The following is a 14,699-nucleotide window of genomic DNA, read 5'->3' as shown; positions in this document are numbered from 1 at the left end:
GTAGTTAGTATCTGCAAATACCAAACTCACAGTTTATCCCTCCGCCACCACCCGCTTTCACCCCAGGTAACCATAAGTTTGTCTTCTATGTCTGTGAGTCTGTTTCTGTTTTGTAAATAAGTTTATTTGTGTCCTTTTTTCAGATTCTACGTATGATATCATATGGTATTTTTCTTTCTCTTTTTGGCTTACTTCACTTAGAATGACAATCTCCAGTTCCATCCATGTTGCTGCAAATGGCATTATTGTATTCTTTTTATGGCTGAGTAGTATTCCATTGTATAAATGTACCACAACTTCTTTATCCAGTCATCTGTTGATGGACATTTACATTGTTTCCGTGTCTTGGCTATTGTATATTGTGCTGCTATGGACATTGGGGTGCATGTATCTTTTCAAATTAGAGTTCCCTCCAGGTATACACCCAAAAGTGGGGTTGCTGGATCATATGGTAAGTCTATTTTTTGTTTTTTGAGGAATCTGCAAACTGTTTTCCATAATGGCTACACCAAACTGCATTCCCACCAACAGTGTAGGAGGGTTCCCTTTTCTCTGCATTGTTTCCAGCATTTATTGTTTGTGGACTTTTTAATGATGGTCCTTCTGACTGGTATAAGGTGATACCTCACTGTGGTTTTGATTTGCACTTCTCTGATAATTAGCAATATTGAACATCTTTTCATGTGTCTTTTGGCTATTTGTATGTCTTCATTGGAGAAATGTTTGTTCAGGTCTCCTGCCGACTTTTGGATTGGGTTGTTTATCTTTTTGAAATTGACTTGTTTGAGCCGTTTGTATATTCTGGAAATTAAACCCTTGTCCATCACATTGTTTGCAAATATTTTCTCGCATTCTATAGATTGTCTTTTTGTTGTTTATAGTTTCTTTGCTGTGCAAAAGCTTATAAGCTTAATTAGGTCCCATTTGTTTATTTTTGTTTTCATTTCTATTGCCTTGGTAGACTGCCCTAGGAGAACATTGCTAAGATTTGTGTCAGAGAATGTTTTGCCTATGTTTTCATCTAGGAGATTTATAGTGTCTTGTCTTATGTTTAAATCTTTAAGCCATTTTGAGTTTACTTTTGTGTATGGTGTCGGGGGGTGTTCTAACTTTATTGATTTGCATGTGGCTGTCCAACTTTCCCAACACCATTTGCTGAAGAGACTATCTTTACTCCATTGTATATATTCATATATTTTCATCTCCTCTGTTGAAAATTAATTGACCATAAGTCTGTGGGTTTCTTTCTGGGTTTTCTATTCTGTTCCATTGATACATATGTCTGCTTTTGTGCCAATATAATGCTGTTTTGATTACTGTAGCTCTATAATATTGTCTGAATTCAGCTTCATTTTTTTCCTTCACTTTTTCTTTGGCAATTCTGAGTCTTTTGTGATTCCATATAAATTTTAAGCTTATTTGTTCTAGTTCTATGAAAAATGCCTTGGGTAATTTGATAGAGATCACATTAGATCTGTAGATTGCTTTGGCTAGTATGGCCATTTTAACAATATTGATTCTTCTAATCCAAAACCATGGGGTTATCTTTCCATTTTTAAAAATCATCTTTAATTTCCTCAATCAATTTTTTATAGTTCTCTGCATGAAAGTTTTTCACCTCCTTGTTCAGGTGTATTCCTAAGTTTTTTTTTGTTTGTTTTTGGGGTTTTTTTGTAATGCAATTTTAAATGGATTTTTTTTTTGCTTTTACTTTTTTAAATGATATTTTGTTGTTAGTGTAAAGAAATACAACAGACTTCTGTATATTAATCTTGTATCCTGTTACTTTGCCAAATTCCTTTATCAGCTCTACTAGTTATTGTGTGGACTTTTTAGGGTTTTCTATATATAGTATCATGTCATCTGCATAGAGTAACAATTTTCTTTTCTCTTCCAATTTAGATCCTTTTTTTTGTTTGTTTTTCTTGTCTGATTGGTATGGCTAGGACTTCCAACACTATGTTGAATGGAAGTGGTGAGAGTGAGCATCCTTGTCTTATTCCAGATTTTAGCAGAAAGGCTTTCAGCTTTTCACTGTTCAGTATTATGTTTGCTGTGCGTTTGTCATAAGTAGCACTTATTATGTTGAGATATGTTCTTTCTATACCCACTTTGGTAATAGATTTTATCATGAATAAGTGTTGAATTTTATGACATGCTTTTTCTGCATCTATTGAGATGATCATGATATGTTTGTCCTTTCTTTTGTTGACGTGTTGTATCACATTAATTGATTTATTTATGTTGAACTACGTTTGTGTTCCTGGAATGAATCCAAGTTGATCATGGTGTATAAATTTTTTTTATGTTTTGTTTGATTTGGTTTCTGTTTTACCTTAAACACTACATTATCTGTACCCCTCAAATTTGATAAGTTGTGTTTTTATTTCATTCAATTAAAGTCACTTTTTTTAAATTCTGAAGTTTTTTTTAACACATGATTATTTTGAAGTATGTTATTTCACTTACAAGCATGTGGGAAATATTTCACAAATCTTTCAATTATTAATTTCAAAGTTAATTGTAGTTTGGTTGGAGAATGTAACTTTTATTATTTTTACTTTTTAAAATTTATTGACTTTTGCTTTATTTTATATGTTGGGATATATCCATTAATTTTATGTGTGTTTTTCACATGGCATAAAGTTTTCTGTCTTAACCATTTTTAACTGTGTTGTTCAATAGTGTTAACTTTTTCACACTACTATGCAATCAGTCCTCAGAACATTTTCATCTTATAGAAGTGAAACTCTGTATTCACTAGGCAGCAATACCCTGTCTCCTACCAAACCTTAGCAACCAGCATTCTGTTTTTGTTTCTATGAATTTTATTATTCTATGTACCTCATATAAGTGGAACCATACAGTATTTGTCCTTTTATGACTGGCTTATTTTCCTTAGTATAATGTCCATAATTTGCTTCCTTTTTAAGACTGAGTAACACTCCATTGTATGTGTATACCACATTTTGTTTATCCATTCAGCCATGGATGGACATTTGGATTCTGTCTACTTTTTGGCTATTATGAATAATGCTGCTTTGAATGTGGGTGTACAGATATGTCTTCTAGGCCTGATTTCAGGGTTTTCTTTTCTTTTTTTATTTTGGTTATATATACCCAAAGGTGGAATTGTTGATTCATATGGTAATTCTCTATTTAATTATTTGAGGAACTGTCAGACTCTTTTCCATAATAACTGTACCATTTTACATATTCACAACATTAGTGTGCAAGGGTTCAATTTTTCCCCACTTTCACCAATATATGTTAATTTCTATTTTGTTTTGTTTTTGATAGTAGTCATCCTAATGTGTGTGAGGTGATCTCATTGTAGTTTTGATTTATATTTCTTATGATTAAGAATTATTTACATATTCTGGATATTAATCCCTCATCAGATGTATGAGTTATAATTTGTTTTCCCCATTTGTTTGTGGCATTTTCACTCTGTTGATTGTGTCCTTTGATGCACAAGAGTTTTTAATTTTGGTGGTACAGTTAATCTATTTTTACTTTCATTGCCTATACTTCAGTATCATAATCACATAATCACTGCCACATTCAGTGTCATTAAACTTTTTCCTTATTTTTTTTCTAAGTTTTGTAAGTTTACCTTTTACATTTAGGTCTTTGATCCATTTTTAATTTTTATATGGTATAAGAGAAGGATCTGACTTAATTCTTTCGCATGTAGATAGCCAGCTTTTCCAGCACCATTTGTTGCAAAGCCTGTCCTCTCCCCATTGAACGTTCTTGGCACCGTTGTCAAAAAAAATTTTACCGTATATGTGAAAATATATTTCTATTCTGTGTGTCTGTCTTAATTGACAGTACCGTACAGTTTTAATTATTATACCTTTTCATTTCATTTTCAAATCAGGAAGTATGAGTCATCCAACTATGTTTTTCTTCTTCAAGATTGTTTTGGCAATTCAGGATCCCTTGAGGCTCCATATGGAGCTTAGGTTGGATTTTTTTCTATTTCTTAAAAAAAAAAAAGTTGAGATTTTGAAAGGAATTGTGTTAAATCTGTAGATCATTTTGTGTAGTACTTACATCTTAATATTGTCTTCCAATCCATGAACATGAGATGTCTTTGCATTTATTTAAGTCTTTTTATAATTTTTTCATTAATTTTTTGTAGTTTTTATTTGTACAAGTATTTTCTATATGTGATTAAGTTTAATCCTAAGTATATATTTCTTTGTGATACTATTGTTAATGTTTCTTTTTCAATTTCTCTTTTGGATTGTTTTTTGGAATTTTTTTGTTTTTTCTTTTTTTTTTTTTTTTTGTATTGAAGTATGGTTGGTTTACGATACTATATTAGTTTCAGATGTTTGTTTTTCTGTAAATGTTATTCAGGTCATGTTGGTTAACAGTTTTGTTGTTGTTGTTGTTTTTCTTCTATAGCTACTGATGCTCTGCCCAGTATCTTATCATTGTCGAGAGGAATATTGAAATCTACAAGTATAGTTGATGATTTACAGTGCCATTCATTTTTGTTTCAAATGTACTTAGAAGTTCTTATTAGGCACACAACTATTTAGCATTACTGTGTCCTCTGAATTAAATGACCCCCTTTTGTCATTATGAAATGACTGCCTAAAGCGAGTGATCTAAATTAAAATGCCAGTTAAATTGAAGAAGTTGATGACATTTCTGAGTATGAAAATGGAATGGAAAAAAAGAAGATAAAACAAAGATGGACTCAACTCTAAATACAATGCCAAGCCCAGACAACAGAATAATTGTGCTGTATTAATCAAGTAAGAACTGTTCTGGCCCCCAAAACATATCTTCCTCTTTTCTCTCTGAATCCTGGAGTTAAAGCCAGAGTTAGCAGTATAAATGAGAGAGTGTAGAACAAGTTTGGGAAAGAAAGAAGCCTTCTGTAGCTCATCTTTCTACTAACGGAGGAGTGTACCCTGCCAAAGACCGCTTTGAGATGTAAAAGCTTTATCATTAAATAAAGCTTTTAAAATTTTAACTATTCATATGGGCTAGCATTATTAATTACGGACCTAACACTACATAAAATGACTGCACATGATTGTAGGAATTTGTATATAAAAGTGTACGTAGAAGTCATAGAACTTCTCTGATTTGCCTGAAAAAATCAGGAATGGGTTTGAATGCACTATGAAAGACAAAAACCATTCCTGACTTTCTTTCACAATCTGGATTTTAATCTAATATTTGCATTTCTTATGTTTTTATACTTTTACCTTTGGCTTTTTCCTGGGCTTCTTCGGACAGACCTATCTCTTATTAGTTGTGAGTTTGTTTAAATTCCACAAAATTACTTCCTTCTCATCTTTGAAGCACCTTTAATTGTCAATGAGATGACAGATTTTAAGTCAAGACAGGAAATGAAACCCAGGGTCTGATTTTTACTGACTTTTCCTGTAAAGCAATCAGCAAGAATATTGATTGAGGAGCTTTACTTTGAAAAGAAGGATATTACCAGGTTACTTATCAGAGTTTTAAAGAGCCCTCAAAAAAAGCCTCCTTTCCACATTTTTGCCTACTTATTCTTCAGTTGACAATAAAAAAATTGAGTTTAGCTATATAAACATCATGCTAATCACATTCATTTATGCAAGCTGCTTAACATTGTGCCTAATTACCATGAAGCACAATAAGGATTAGTCACATTATTAAATATGCTAGATAATTTTGCTGTAAATTGTATTTGATTAAAACCCTAAATCCTGCTTATATGTGTTCAGACATTATAATGTTGCTCAGGAAACACAGCTACTGAAAACTTGGAAAAGAAAGCCCATACTTTCCTTCTTTTCATCATTTTCTATTATCCCGCCATTCTGAAGTTCTCTCAATGGCTCATGTGACCTTTTATTCACAGTAGATGGCCCTAGTATGCTGAGGACATGTGTAGGCAGTAACTCCTTGACAATGCTATTCCTTTGGACTATTCTTATCCACCTCCTTTCTAGGCTGTGGAATTTCTCAGGCCCTGTCTACATTCAGGTAGAGTGCAGGGCCTTCTCATCTTTACTCATGGCTTTATGTTCCATCTATATGCAAAAAGTTATCAATTTTCATTTTCTGTCTGGACTATTTCCCTCCCCTTCTGTTTGCCACTCTGATTATCCACATCTCCATTTTGAACATTCAAAAGCATTTCCGAATTAATGTGTCCAGATGTTCCACATGAAGCCCTCAACTTGCAGTTGTCATTATCTCAGTAAATAATATCCCTTATTTCACTTATTAAATAGGTATTAATTAAATGCCTGCTAAAAAAGAAGCATCGATTTAGGTGCTAGGTAAAAGCTTTAACAAAACAATGGTCTTGCCTTTATGGTGCTTATTCCCCAATATATCCAAAAATATCCAATTTCTCAAGTCAGATAATTAGAAGTCTCTTGAGAATTTGCTTTCACTTTAACCTTATAGAATTAACCTCCATCATAAATATCAAATTTATCTACCCCTTGTTTTCCACTGCTACCATGGTTGTTCATGACCCCACTTCAAAGTTTTCAATGTTTTCTTATTTCACTTACACTAAATTTCTACCAAAATCTGTATGGTCCTGTTAAAGTTAGCCCCTACTCTTTTTTTTTTCTTCCCTTTGTATCTTTTTTCCTTTTCCCTTCTATGGAAACCTAGATAATTTTTAATTGTGTATTTTTTTCTGATTCTTTCTTGCCATCATGATATAAGGATTTTCCGTACTCATTCATGAATAAATGTTAACAAACTTGTGTTCTAGTTAGGATATAGGCTAAACTTCTATGATAAGAACACCCTTGTGTTTAAAAAAACACTCTGTAACAAGAATAACCTGTGCTTAATAAGACAGAATGTTCTCTTACATGAAAAAGACCAGAGATGAACTTTTCATGGCTGTTGAGGCAATTTTATCATCCTCAATATGATACTTTCATGTTCAGGTTCATGTTGGTGCTTCCATTGCCGCCTTTTCAGTGAGAAGAGAGAACTAAGAAGTGGGGAGAATGAAAATTATTTCATTTTTAAACAACACCATCTGGAAGTTGCACAGGCATCCCACTTGCCTAAAATTAGTCACATAGCTACATCTAGCTTCAATAAGATGCTGGAAAATACAGCTTTAGTTGGGTAACCATCTTTTTTTTAAATATTTTTTATTGGTTTACAGTCATTTTACAATGTTGTGTCAAATTGGGTAACCATCTTGTAGCTAAAACATGTTGGAGGAATGGGTTGATATTCCATCATCAGAAGAACAGAGAGACTGAATCCTGGGAATGAATCAGTAGTCTTTACCCTAATTAGGTCTTTTACAAATTTTGCTTTTAAGAAATTGTGCATTACCTCTGTCTCTTCTTCCTACTTTTCCTTTTGTGTTTTAAGCATGAAGTACAGTGTGTTAATCAGACAATGTTCACGACCAAATGAATATTTCAAGAAGGACCTTTCTGAGCTGAATTTTTAATCTTATGAATCATAATTTTTAAAGTATAGCCCATGTTAAATTCTAAAAATTGTAGCTTGTTTATAGAACATAAGAACTGTAGAAAATATTGTTTTTAAATTAGCACAAATTGTGTTTTCTGTAAGGAAATGATTACGCTTCATGCAAATTTAATCTCACTTCTCACTTTACTTCATAGTCATTAAAAATTAGCCATACTGATTTCTAAGTAAAGATGATACAGTGGGAAGCCAAGTTATAGATTCTCAATACACCACATACACAAATAATTCAGATATCAAAAATAAATAAAGAAAGAAATTGCTAGTGATTATTAAACAAGAAAAATACTTCAACCCTATGCCATAAACTTTAAGAAGCAAAAGTTACCAAGGAAAAGAGAAGGAAGATTGTAATACAGAGTAGTGACACTTTTTGTAAAGCTCCCATTTACCAAAAATGGGACTGACATATTAGGAGGATCTTGAAAACGGTCACTGCATTTCCCCACATTCTAATAGAAAGTGATACATGGGTTGAATAAGTATGATGGTAGAGCAAAAACTGCTGCTGTAATCTTACAAGTAAAATGGTGAAGGTGAGTGAATAGAAATGGTTTCATCCTGAATTGGAAGTGTAATCTTTGTCCTGAGTATTTCTTTAAGAGAATAAAACAGTTTTCTTCTAGGTAGAATAAACCCAGAAAGGCTATTTAACAGATTCCCAGAAAAGAGGACATAGTTTAGATTGTTGACACTAGCTGTAGCTGAGTTCTTTCTCTTTCCCTAGGTAGCTTTGGTTTAGAGGACAGAATAGATTCTCAAATTCTGAGTATGGAATGCAGACAAAAACAACTCAAATAACATGGAAAGTGTGAGAAGAAAAAACCAGCTATAGGTGAAAGCCAGTAGATCATTTGTTTCATCAAAACAGACAACACCATATGGCCCAAAAGAGGCAAAGGTATAAGGCAACAACAAATATATTAAAGAAAAGGAAAAGAGTGTCTAACAGTTGTATGGAAGTATCTAGCATAGAATAAAACATAACTCAAGAAATAGAAGACAGTTCCCTAGAGCTAACTTCATACTACAGAATAATTTAATGAGACAGTGAATTTTATAAGAAAGGGATAGCTGAAATGTCATACATTCAAACAACAGAAGGAGATTAAAATGGAAATTGCAGAACTTATGAAACAAAATGAAGGCAAAAATAACATCAATATAGAACTAAAAATAAGAAACTGAAAGGAAGACAATAGACACCACTGACTTCATTTACTGATGGAGGAAAAACCTTGAGTTACTAACTGTAAATCAAAGACAAAAAAAAAAAAAGGTAAAAAGAGATCACCAATTCACAGAAGTTTAATGTAGAAGACAGGCAAAGTCATCCAATGAGAGAATAATTCAAATTGCCAATGGAAGGAACAAAAATGTAATCAGCTACATAATAGGAAAAAAAAGTTTTCTTGAAGAGAAATTATATCTGTAAACTAAAAAGACATAGAAAATTCCAGGAAAATTTGGAAAAGCATGATTGACAGTATTGTTTCTCCTGTCAGTTACTGACTTAATAAAGGAAGATACATAATCAGAAATCTTTATATGATTACCCTTTTTTTACAAAGTATGTACAATCTAGCAGTAGGAAAGAGCTCCCCCCCCCGCAAAGAAACATGTTTACATTGCTAAGTATCTTAGAATTGTATTATCATATCTCACTGCATAAAAACTATAGATTTGGTTAAAATATTTAACTTTATTTCCAAGGATACCTTTTTTGTGCATTGCCTGTATGATTAAAATTAATATAAACTACTTATTATTTTAACTCTAAAACAAGAAAACCAACAAATAAAACATTGAGAAGTTTGAAAAGTTGAGTGGATACTCACTGATTGCGATTTCTTTTCTCTCCTTGCACTTGTGAGAGTACTCAGCTTACATACAGCTTTTGTATCTTGACATCTTTGTAGCTTGACAACTAACTGAAGAAGTAGTCCTGTTACATGGCTGTATTTCTCCCCAGGGAGCTAGCTAATTTTTCCATGTTTATTATTGTACTTTAATTTTAAAATCCTGTTCTTAGTAAGCTAATTTTTAAAATACAAGTTTAATGAACATTTTTTTCCCAAATAACTTGACAACTGCGTGGTGACAGATCATGCAGTCAAAGATCTGGCTCCAAGTCTGTGTGGAACCTGGTGTCTGCTCCATTCTTGGTCCTCTTACAGGTATGCACACCCCCACTTCAAGGAGATATGTGAAAATGGGCAACTGAGCTTTAGCTCAGAAACTCTTGCAGGCTGTTTTTCTTATTCCATATTTGTGTCTTGCAAGAAAGAAAAAATGATAAGCTGGACTGCATTAAAATTAAAAACTTCTGCTATATGAAAGACAGAGGGGATTTAAAAGTCAAGCCAAAAACTAGGAGAAAGTATTTGCAAAAGACACATCTGATAAAGGACTGTTAACTAAAGTATACAAAGAACTCTTTAAACTCAACAATGAGAAAACAACCTGATAAATAATTGGGCCAAAGACCTTAACAGACAGTTCGCCAAAAAAGATGTACAGATGGCAAATGAGCATATAAAAAGATGTTCCACATCATCTATTATCATGGAAATGCAAATCACAGCAACAAGATACTACACACACCTATTAGAAAAACCAAAATGCAGAACACGAATGACACCAAATGGCTAGTGAGATTGTGAAGCAACAGAAAGTCTCATTTGTTGCTGGTGGGAATGCAGACTGTTACAACCACTTGGGAAGACAGTTTGGTGATTTCCTGCAGAACTAAATACACTCTTACCTATATTTACTTAAATGAGTTGAAAACATGTCCACACTAAAACCAACACACAGATGTTTACAATAGCTTTATTTATAATTGCTAAAACTTGGAAGCAACCACGGTCCCTTTCCATAGGTGATTAGTTAAATAAACTGTGGTACATCAAAAAAATGGAGTATTAGCTAGCACTAAAAAGAAATGAGCTAACAAGCCATAAAAAGAAATAGAGGAAACTTACAAACATATTACTTAATGAAAGAAACTAATCTAAAAAGACTATATACTGTGTAATTCCAGCTATACAATATTCCAGAAAAGACAAAAATATGGAGACCATAAAAAGATCAGTGGTAGCCAGGGGTTAAGTTTAGGGGGAAGGAAGGTACATAGGTGAAGCACAGAGGATTTTAGGATAGCAGAACTATACTGTATGATACTACAATGGTGGATACCTGTCATAATGCATTTTCCAAAATCCACTGAATATAAAACACCAAGAATAAATCCTAAACTGTGGACTTTGGGTAATAATGATACATCAGTTGAAGTTCATCAGTTGTAACTATTTATTACTCTGGTAAGGCATGCTGGAATGGGAGAGACTTTGCATATACAGAGGCAAGGAGTATATAGAAATTCTCTGTTATCTTCCTCTCAATTTTACTGTGAACCTAAAACTGCTCTAAAAAGAGTCTGTTGGATTTTTGGAAACTGACAAACTGATTCTAAAGTAAATATATAAATGAAAAGAAACTAGAATAACCAAAACTACTGAGATGGAAAACTAATATGACCTGATTTCAAATTTGTTTTAAACTACCTTAACCAAGACAGTGTTATTGGTATAAAGTAGACAAATTGAATAAAGGGACAGAATAGAGAGCACATAAATAGCCCTAATCACATATGGATGACTAATTTTCAACAAAGGTGCAAAAGCAATCAACTGATAAAAAGTCTTTTCAACACATGAGCAGAGTAATTGGATATTCCTATGTTTAAAAATGAACTTCAATTCAAACCTTGCACCATATAAAATAATTGACTGAGAATAGATCACAGACCTAAATGCAATACTGAAAATTCCGCAACTTATAGGGAAAAAAATTGGAGAAAATATGTGTCATTTTGGCTTAGGAAAAGAATATGCAAAATACAACATCAAAAGCATGATCTGTAGAAGAGTAAACTGATAAAAGAGTAAACTAATCAATAATTTAAACCTCCTGTTTTCAATAGACACTGTTAAGACATTGGATAGACAAATTACATACTGTAAGAAAGTTTAGTAAATTATTTTCAGTTCCCAAGCACATGGCATCATCACCATCATCATCATCATTACCATCATCTAAAATCTATTATTTATTTTATTACCATATGCCTGGTACTGTGCTAAATGTTTGACACGTGTTATTTCATTAAATCCTTTGACCCATCCAGTAAGGAAGATATAATTTTCCTTATTTCACACATGAGTAAAGAGATTTGAAGATTAGGTAAATTGCTTTTGGTCAGAGAGCTAAAACATCTGAATATAAATGTGTATCTAGTCTTCCCTTCCCCTACCACTTGACAAAATGAAGCCTTACAGTCATTGACTGATGTAATAATTCTTGAATAAATGAATTGAACACAATGAGAAGTGAAGGTTGGCACTGGCCACTCAACAAGTCAGCAAAAACAGCTTAGTCAGTGACTGAACTGCAGCGCACTGACTATTCCAGAGTGTATTGTTTTATGAGTGTCAGTCTTAAGAATCTATCTCATTTCTTGTTTGCCCCTTCCACTCCCCGACTGCCAGTACAATCTCTCTTCTTCCTTTCCCCACTTTTCCTTCTACAAAATGGTGCAGACTTGCCATTTAGGAAGGATTTTAATGCCATAAACATCACTTACTTATCAGTACATCAGTATATTACACTGCTTACCAAGTTCTCAATAGATTTTAAACATACATATGCAAAAATACTGAAAAATAGAAGATACTAACTTTTATGGGTTTTGTCCTTCCACCCCTATTTGAAAATAAATATTCCTTCAAATGCGTACCTTTTTCCAAAGAAAAAAAATAGAGGAATTTGTAAAAGTGGATCCATTTAGACTAAATTCTTCCCAGAGAGTTTATGAAGCTGCCATTAAGATAAATATAATTACAATTTCTTAGTGACTATTGTTATGGATAAAATTACTTAGAAAATACGACTATGCCCAGATGGGTTGTATTTACTTCTCACTCTCCTCAACAGTTCCCGCCTCTTTGAATGTGTTAACATAATTTGAGTTTCACTTTACTAATAGAATCAAATCTGAAGACATAAGAAATAATGGCTTCTAATTGAGCCACAAGACCTTCCTGAATTAGCCCATCTTGTAAATATCATCCACTTCGGTTTCGCATTTAGGCTCTTAGCAGTGTTAAATCACGTCTGTGGCAATGTAAATTGTATTACTTTTCTGTATTCTGTAAAATATTGGCTGACTTTTCCAAGTGAAACTTTCTTCTCTTTTTATTTAGCAGAATCCAAGTAATTAAAATGCATTTTCGCCTCATTTTTATTTAATGTTTTTCAGGATGTTTTTATCTGACTGAAAAATAATGCTTTCAGTTTTCTTACAGATCAAAATATCCTGGTAGGATCTTTCATATTTGTGGAATAGGTTTTACATCGCCAGCCTTATAGGTTCTCTCTGGACCCTAGACTAATTCACAAAGTAGAAGAGTGAATTATGTATCCTCTTTTTGGAATGCATGGGGGAAACGGGGCTTGAATACCCACCTGATCTTCAGATATTCCTCTTCTTAAACTTAGGCATGCTAGACATCTGTGCCAGGAAAATAGTAACAGTGTGATTACTAAAAGCACTTCCGATAGGAGAAATATTGTACTTCCTGAAGGGACTGCATACTACTCAAACATCAAGTGGCTAATTTGTTTGTTACATACAAGAATCAACCTAATTAAAAAATAAAAAATAAATAAAATACAGCCTTAGTAGATATAAAGTCAAAACATACGAACAATTTGACATGAAGAATACATTTATATATAAACATAAGGAATCTTACTCAACCTCACCAGTAATCCAATTAAAACTAGATCAATCAGGTTAATTCCCCATCTGCAAAATTAACTGGCTTTGTTCAGAATTCTTAATACTGGTAAGAAAGTGGTGACACTATTTTGTTACTGTTGGTGCATACAGCCCTTCATTTACTTAAGAAATTTGTTATTTATTATGTGCTCAACCTTGATGATACAAGAATAAGGTTCTGCTGTCATAGAAAATGTGGTTTATTGGGGGAAAATGTTAAACAAATAAATAAAAGTTAAAATTTCCTTCTATCTTAAAGTGTACCTTTTTAAAGTCTGTAATTTGGTAAAATATTTCTGCAATTGGATTGTGTCTTACAATCACATATTGAATATATATACAACTCTTAAGTCAAGTTTCCTCCCCTCTGCAGATACTAATCTTAACTAATTAATTAATTGAGGAATGACCATGGTTTTTCCAAAAATAATTAAAATAATAATTAAAATTATGTGGAGAAACACATACTCACAACCTTAGCATTCATCACTTATAGGGCTTCTCATGTCACAGATTTCTGAGCCCCTCCCATGGTGTCAGTGCTTACGTTTTTGTGGGTTGGGATGGGTTATGTCTCATCTTAGTAAGTCCCAGATCAGGCACTCTACTTTGACAATCAATAGAATAAGTAAAAGAGAAGAAACAATTCCAGACTTTATGAAATGTATAATCCAGTTAGGGTTGTATTACTTTTCTTATATTGCTGTAACAAATTACAGCAAATTTAGTGGTTTAAAACAACACAGATTTATTAGCTTAAGGTTCTTCTGGTCAGAAGTCGAAAATGGATTGACAGGGCTGTGTTCCTTCTGGAGACTTGAGGTGAGAATTTCTTATTTTTTCCAGTTTCTAGAGACTTCCTGCATTCTTTGTGTCATAACCCCCATCTTCAAGACACAGCATTTTCAAATCTCTCTCTCTCTTTCTCTGTCTCTCCTCCGCATTTGTCAAGACTTCTGCTTTGATTCCGACCCTCCTGTCTTTTTGTAATAACCACCCTATGATTACGTCAGACCTACTCCAGGGTAATCCTCCCATCTTTTTTATCTTTTGCTCTGTAAGATAACATATTCAGAGATTCTGGGGATTAAAATGTGAATATGATATATTTCTGAACCGTAGAAAAGCATACTTGTAGGTATGGTGGTAAGTTGAAAGCATTGAACCAAAAGATGTATCTTGCTGTGTAGTTCTGGCTTTCAGTGAACCAACCAACAAACCAACTGCACAACCTTGACTAAGTTAATAGATCTCTTTGAACATTTATTTCATTGTAAATGGAGTGATTGATCTAGTTATTTCTAAAATAACTAACAATTCTTAATGTTATTCTACAACTAGAAGATCGCTCTGATGTTTTTATGAC

At 33.0% G+C, this 14,699-nt stretch overlaps 1 long non-coding RNA gene across 2 annotated transcripts in view; it reads left to right on the top strand.

The window, feature by feature from the left end:
• The window catches only part of LOC140698276 (uncharacterized), a 334,247-nt gene that overhangs the window by 47,754 nt on the left and 271,794 nt on the right, over positions 1-14,699 (top strand). The window lies entirely within an intron of this gene.

Source organism: Vicugna pacos, chromosome 9 (genome assembly GCF_048564905.1).
Source record: "Vicugna pacos chromosome 9, VicPac4, whole genome shotgun sequence".
NCBI lineage: Eukaryota > Metazoa > Chordata > Mammalia > Artiodactyla > Camelidae > Vicugna > Vicugna pacos.
Note: the sequence above shows the minus strand (reverse complement) of the source record. Positions and strands in the feature narration are given on the sequence as shown.